Below are 8322 nucleotides of genomic sequence, written 5' to 3'. Positions count from 1 at the left end.
AAGACTTCAATTGACATTGTTCATTGGTTAACACTACAAGCTTGTGCTTTTAGGGGTCACGACGAAAGTAGCAAATCAAGAAATCAAGGTAACTTTCTTGAGTTATTGAAACTTTTAGCATCCTACAATGATGAAGTTGTAAAAGTTGTGTTGGAAAATGCTCCACAAAATTGCAAGTATACTTCACATCAAATTCAAAAAGAGCTCTTGCAAATTCTTTCTAGTAGGGTGAAAAAGAGTATTCGTGAGGAAATTGGTGATTCCAAATTTTTTATCGTTGTTGATGAAGCTCGTGATGAGTCAAAAAAGGAACAAATGGCTCTTGTATTAAGATTTGTTGATAAAGTTGGTTTAATACAAGAGATATTTTTTGATGTGGCATATGTTAAAGACACCACATCTTTAACTCCTAAGGAAGCAATATGTGATATACTTTCTCGACATAACCTTGATGTTTCTAACATTCGTGGCCAAGGGTATGATGGTGCTAGCAATATGAGAGGAAAATGGAATGGTTTACAAGCCCTATTTATGAAGGATTGTCCTTATGCATACTATGTTCATTATTTTTCTCATCGATTGCAACTTGCATTAGTTACATCATCAAGAGAAGTCAAACTTGTTCATAAATTTTTTGAGAAGCTGATCTTTGTTGTGAATGTTGTTTGTTCTTCTACAAAGCGTCATGATGAGTTACAAGCTGCCCCATTAGAAGAAATTGCTTATTTGTTAGAGATTGATGAGATTGTAACTGGTAAAGGTGCAAATCAAGTTGGTACATTGAAACGAGCTGGAGATACTCGTTGGGGATCACATTATGATTCAATTTCTAGCTTGATAAACATGTATGAAGCAACTTGTTTAGTTTTTAAAAAAATTGCAAAAGATAGAGGGAGTTATGCTACACGTGGGGATGCAGATATTTGTTACAATTACTTGAAGGCATTTGATTTTATATTTATTTTGCACTTGATGAAAGAAATCATGGGAATAACAGATATGCTTTGTCAAGCCTTACAAAAAAAATCAAGATGTAGTTAATGCTATGAACTTGGTTCGTTCAACAAAACATCTTATTCAAGGTTTGAGAGAAAATGGTTAGGATATATTGTTTACTAAAGTGGTATCTTTTTGTGAAAAGCATGGTATTGAGATTCCTGATCTTAATGATGTTCATTCAACAATAAGATTTGGACGCTCCCGTCTTGAAGAGAATCAAGTCACAATTCAATATTACTTTAAAGTTGAAATCTTTTTCACTACCATTGACAAACAGTTACAAGAGTTGAATAGCAGATTCAGTGAGCAGGCAATGGATTAGTTAACTGTTTCTTGTTCTTTATCTCCTAAGGATGGATATAAAGCTTTTAGCATTGATACTATTTGTTCTTTAGTTGAAAAATATTACCCTATGGATTTTAGTGACGAAGAGAAGAATAATTTGCAATTTCAACTCCAACATTTTCTATTTGTTGCTCGTCAAGCATCAAACTTGAATAATTTATCAACTATTCAAGAATTATGTTCATGTTTGGTTGCATCTGGACAGGTTGAAACTTACTTCTTGATTGATAGACTACTTCGTCTTATCATGACTCTTCCCGTTTCTACGGTCACAACTGAGAGGTCTTTTTCAGCAATGAAAATTATTAAGACTAAGTTGAGAAACAAGATGGATGATGGGTTTCTCGGAGATAGCATGACAATATATATTGAAAGGGAGATTAGTGCAAGCATTAGTTCGGAGTCAATTATTGACGATTTCAAGTCACTCGAAACGCGTAAAACATTACTTTAAGGTAGTTTTAAGTCATTTAATTTAAATTTTTAGTAATTAACTTTGTATTTATTTTAACTTTAATGTTTTATTTAAAATACTATTTACATTTTATTTATAATCTTTATTTTACGTTAGCGGTCATTCCAATTTTTTTTATCTGGCTCCGCCACTGCACCCAAAACCTTAATGTGATATGTGTGTGGATTCTCCCACTTATAAATGCTCAAGTCTCCATTTTTATAACCAATGTTAGATTTATAAGAGAAAGTACCCACTTATCAAACACCTTAAGGTTTTGGGTGAATATGTAGTGTCTCTCTCACTTATAAATGTTCAAGTCTCAATATTTTCAACAAATCATACACCTAAATAAAAAGAAAAGATTAAGGAGAATATGACTTTCATAATCAACAACGGTAATGTTTATGAGAATGATTTCTAGTGGAAGCTATATGATCATTCCAAAAAATCCGTGTTCCTTGGTTTACGACTCTTAAAGCTATTGATATTCAAAATATCCCTTTTTTAAGATTTTGCTGAGATCCTTAGAGGCAAATGCGAACTTAATACACTTGAAGGTCAGATAATTATAAAATAACTTTATTTATGCTTTTAATATATAAAAGTAACATACTACCAAAATTACTGTTTACCCTTAATTAAATCAGTTTAGAGAGCCAATTTTATAATCCTAATTATAATTTTCCATCCATAATTATTGCATTACTACTAATTAATGCTGACAATCCCAAATTCTTCTTCCAACGTTAATCTTCCTTAGAGTAATGAGGCTTTGAACGATAATCTTGCATTGGGAATACTCAATAAACCTTTGGACTCCCTGTTTATTTCCTTGGTTTCTTCAGTTGCTAATTTATTTATTTCTTCCATAATCGTTTGCTTTCACTCATATGTATCTTCCATTCATTGACTCTTCATTCTCTCCTTTACCATTCTACACATCCTTTACAAATCCATGTTCATAGCATTTTCACTGCTTTGGTATTCATTCAATATTTTCCATTGTTGTTTGGATTATTTATCTCATACAAATATTTTCAAAGATGGGTTTCCCGAATTCAGAACATTGTTTTTTTAAAAGTTCAACTTCTCCAGTTTTCATTATTTGTCCATGTGTTTTGGTTTTTTGATCACTGCATTTTTCTAAATGGGTTATCCGTTTTGATAAAATTATTTTTACATTTGCATTATAATCTATTGATGTTCAACACAGTTTATGTTCCCTAGCTGTATTTTTGTTGCAATGACAATGAGTCAAAATTTTGATTGCATAAAAGACAAACGACTCAAAAGAAATATGGTGGCTTGCGGTTCGAATCATTGATGCATGAAGTGTAATCAACAGTAAGGGAATTGAGCATATGAAGATGCTTTTAATGGATGCAGCGATATAAATTTTCAATATTATCTTTTCAGTTATATTTTTGCAGTAAATAAATAGTTGATAATATTACACTACTTCGAATCTTTATTTAGGGTGACAAAATACAAGTTTTGATCCGTCGTGATCATACACCTAAATGGAATGAAAGGATTAAGGAGAATATGACTTGCATAATCAACAACGGTCATGTTTATGAGAATGATTTCCAGGGAAAGCTCTGTGATCATTTCAAAAAATTCGTGTTCCTTGGTGGTACGACTCTTAAAGCTATTGATATTCAAAATATCCCCCCAAAAAAGTGTTTTTTTTTTTAAGATTTTGCTGATATTCTTGGAGGAAAATGCGAACTTAATAGACTTGAAGGTCAGATAATTATATAATAGCTTTATTTTCTATTATAATTATACTACAACATTATAAATATATTTACCAATAATTGGAGATGTTATTGGTGTTGTGCATGAGATAAACAACATCCAATCCAACACATCATGGAAACAACTTTTGTGTCACTAAAGTTTAAACACCTGGTAATTTTCTTTTAGCATTCTGCATGTTTTTAATGCGATTTTTGTTGTAATTCATATCCAATAAACCTACACTAAAAATGTTATTTTCATGATTTAAAGCAGAGGTAATCTTATTAACTGCACCTTATAAAAAAGCTATGGATCTAAGTTTTTGGATTACTACAATGATGTCAATATAAGTGGTGCTATTGCAATTCTTCTCACACATGCAATGATAAAGGATTGTCAAGGTTTTATGTGTGATTTTTTTCTCACATATATTTGAATACATCAATCATGACACTGATATCATAATGTTGTTTATTGTTTACGGTTTCAAATAGATGGAATGATTTTAAATTGTTGATTAATGAAGATATTTCAGATATTAAAAAATATTTGTTTAAGTAAATAATATCTAATTTAGATCCATTTGAAAATATCATCTTCTAATCGTAAAATATATATATATATATATATATATATATATATATATATATATATATATATATATATATATATATATATATATATATATATATATATATATATATTCTTTATATTTAACTATTACTATACATTAATAAACTACATTAATATTTGTATGATAATTACATTTAAAATATATTTTTCTCTAATATTTTGTTGATTTTACTCGACACGGGCGAACTCACGGATCTCTTACTAGTTTACAATAGAATAGGTTATATGGACTCTATTTTATTATCCTTACGCTAACTTACGTTGAAAAGTATGGTTAATTCTTGTAGCTGAATAAATCACAATTTTGATTGTTAACTAATTTAGCCATTTTAACCTATATTTTTTGTGCACATAATTAATCACATTACATGGAAATATAAAAGATATCTACATGTATCCTAACTACTCCTCTTAATATCATTAAATCTATAATTGCAACCACACTCAGGGTTGGGTTGAATCTATTTATTTGAATTTATATAATGACGTAAGTTTTGGGACACTATACAGAAGACTTTATCAAAATAGTTAATGCATTTTATATAATTATATTTGATTTTTTGTTATAAATTCTTTAAAATAGCTAATAAAAACAATTGTTAGCATATATAAAATCAATTTAAATAATTTTTTACCTTTTGTTATAAAATAGTTTATGTGAGCTTATTCTTATGCTAATAAACTCTTGGGTTATAAAGTGCAAATAATCTCTTTATCTAAACATGAAGCCATAGATGTGCCATCTGGAACGATTTAACATACTAGATATCTTTGTTAAAGAGACTACTTATTTTAAACCTTTAGGTCTATAAGTCTCACTAATAACATCCATGTCCAAAGGGTGCTAATATTTCCCAAGGTGTTTGATTGAACATATATTTTCTTATAAGCAAAGATGAATATTATACTTATATGGAGAACAAGACGTACTCGATCCTCATTACAAATGGGGTTTCTCTTTCAATTGCTTCAAATGGGAGGCTACCAAACCTGGTTCATTGAGCATCCAAGAAAAAGGTGAAAACATTTTTTCTGCAACAAAGGAACATATCACATTGTGACTTCCATGAATAACCCATATCCAAGCCAATTCAGTTCTAGTTGGTAATGAGCAGTAATTTCCAGCCAAACAATTGGACTTTTCTTGACACGTTTGTGTTCCACAGTCTATCCAGCTCTCTCAACGTGTCTTCATCCACACTACTATATGCATTATAGATTTTGGCCAATCTTAAAGAACTGGACTTGTGTGAAAAACCATTGCTCTTTTTCCACCACACAAAGCCATCCTCTATGTCTGGTTTAGGTTATACCATCTGTAGGATCTACATCGACTCCTTCAATTGACTGTCTTATTTATCAGTAAGACCATTCATATCCATCCCAATATTCCACACCAAAAAAATTTCAATCCATAATACAATGTCTATTACTTTGGAGTTGGGAAGAGGTGAGCCCGTGTAAAGACTTGGGAACATAGAGTTTAAAGGTGTAGAGCCTAACCATTTGCTCTTCCAAAGTCAATGTTTTTGCCATTCCCTAGCTTGCAACTGATGGAGTTGAAAAACCAATTTTTCTCCTCCCCAAAGGACATAACAACTGATCCCGCATCCCTCCACCACAAGGAGTCCCTTATTCCAATGCAACACGATAAGAATGTTGAAAGTGACAACAAACACAAGAAAGGGGGGTTTGAAATGGATTTTAAAAAATGAAACTTTTTCAAAATTAACTCAATCAAACAATAACACGAACAAGAAAAATGATAAGGTTATTTTTATACTGTATACTACTTTTCTGACGCAAAACCTTTTGATTTAATCTTCTAATCTTCAGTAGCTTTTGATGAAATGATGTTGAAGCATGCTTAGAAGGATCAAGAGACTAGTTGATAGAATCTTCAGAACTTCGATCTCCAGAGTCTTGACACAGTATTTCAGAACCTGGTTTACAGAGTCTTCAGATCATGTTTTTCAGAATATTCAGAACTTGAGTGCAGAATCTTGAAGGTTGACTATCCTTCAGAGGCTCTTCTCTCAGAATCACAGTTAGAACCTTTAGCACAAACGATCATCAGAACCGTTGTCTAAGAGCTTTCTAGAACTTGACAGCATCTCGTAAAGCACTTGTATCTCTTCAGAGTCAGAGTGTTTTGATTCTAGAATCTGATGACATCACACGTCAAGGCTTCAATGTCAGAACCTGTTAGAAAAAGCTACACACTAGACAAAAATCATGAGTGTACAAAATTATTCTCTAAGAAACAATGCATTGTTAACATGATGAACTTTTTCAAAGTTCCCGGAAAGACTATCAATGTCAGAATAATCATTAAAGACATGTTTTGGTTTCACAACTGGAGTTAGGTATATCAAAATCAGTAATTTTTTCTCCCCCTTTGTCATCATTAAAAAAGAAATAAAGACAACGTAAACCAAAATAAAATTTTCATTTTATTAAAAGAAGATAATTCAAGTACATAAATAAAAAACAAAGACAACACAAAATTTTAAAAACTAGGGTTTAAGGAGGGGGTGGTAGTCTTGATAAGATCAATCCGAGCATCCCTTCAATCTTTGATGTTTTCTCATCCTATTGTTTGAGTCTCTCTTTAACTTCAGAATTCTCAGCCACCAGGTGCTCCAAAGTCTTCATAATGACTTCATCATAAATCATAGTCTTCTTAACCTCAGAGACGCTGCTAGCTTCAAGAGTTGACTCAGAAGCAACCAAAGTAGTCTGAGCAGGAGAAGGAGGTGGAATCACTTCTAGAGCAGGAAGAAGAAATGTTGGAGGAACCTTTTGAAGCAAAGGTTCAACTATACCAGAGAGTGTGACATGGAAGTTCCTTTTAGCTTCCTTCAGGCACATGAACTCCAACTCTTCAGAGCTGACTTATATCCAACTTATGAAGTTGTTGGTCAGAGCACACACTTCAAAAAGATTTGAATTAGAAGTGAAACCCTTAAATAGAGTGTTCAATCTTGTAACAACCTCGTCTTAAAACTAAGTCAATAGTTCATCCAAAGGTGTAGGACGAATGTTGGTTTGAACAGAAGTTTGATCAGAATAGAGACAGGAGTTGCAGTCTGGGACTGCAATAACCTCAACATTTGATTTAGACTGTCTGACTAAATCATCAAATTCCTCAAGGTTAGGATTTAGTTCAGATTGAATCTGGGTATCAGAGGAAATATTAATGGTTTGGTCAGAAGAATTAGGGGTAAATGCTTTGTTGTTTCCGATTCATTCCATTAATACATCAATGAGAGGTTGGTGGGGTGGAGTTGATGGAGAGGGTGTGCTTTCTGGAAAGGCACGAGCTTCTAGCATGGTTAGGGTTAAAGAAGTGGGTATGGAAAAGTCAAAGTCAGAGGGATGACTTTTTGTATCAAAAGATTTAGGGATAGTGGGGGTAGTTTTAGAAGTGGTACAAGTATTTAAGGTTGGTGGTGTGATGGTGGTTGATTCAAAAAATGTTTGATTGGGTATGGAAAGTGTTATAGAAGTGGATGGTATATATATGATGATAGTTTTAGAAACACTTGAGGATTTGGGAGGAGGAGTGGTTATAGAAGACCTAGCAGTCTCAGAACGAATAGACTTTGCTTTTGGTTTCACTGTGTCTTTCAGAATGTCGAGTCCATAAGTTCTAGTAACTTTGGTATGGGGTCTGGAAGATCCAGAAGGTCCTTCACCAAAATATTTAGACTTTCTTTTTCTATTCTGAAAGTACACATCAACAGGATGATCTAGAAGTTCTTCATGAGATAACACACCAGTATCAACACCCGATGCCACACAGTCAGCAATGTATATATATCCAAAATCTCTTTAGATTCTTCCTTTGAGAAGAGAGGATAATCATCCAATAGAGTCCTTCAAGAAGCAACAAACTCCTTTTCTAGAAGCTCTGGAGGATTAACAACGTTCGTAATCAAGGACATGCTCTTTATAGTGTGTCCATTGAAATTCTTCCCAATGACAAACTCAACTTCCTTGGTCATTCCTACATCCATAAGTTTCTTCACCAGCTGGCTTTCAAACAAGATGTCACAAATCAACCTACGCATATGTATCCAATTTCTCATATTATTATATATATTTCTAGTTTCCTTAACCATTTCCCTTAGATACTTGAATAT

Source organism: Lathyrus oleraceus, chromosome 2, assembly GCF_024323335.1.
Source record: "Lathyrus oleraceus cultivar Zhongwan6 chromosome 2, CAAS_Psat_ZW6_1.0, whole genome shotgun sequence".
Classification (NCBI taxonomy): domain Eukaryota; kingdom Viridiplantae; phylum Streptophyta; class Magnoliopsida; order Fabales; family Fabaceae; genus Lathyrus; species Lathyrus oleraceus.
This window is presented reverse-complemented; position numbering follows the sequence as displayed.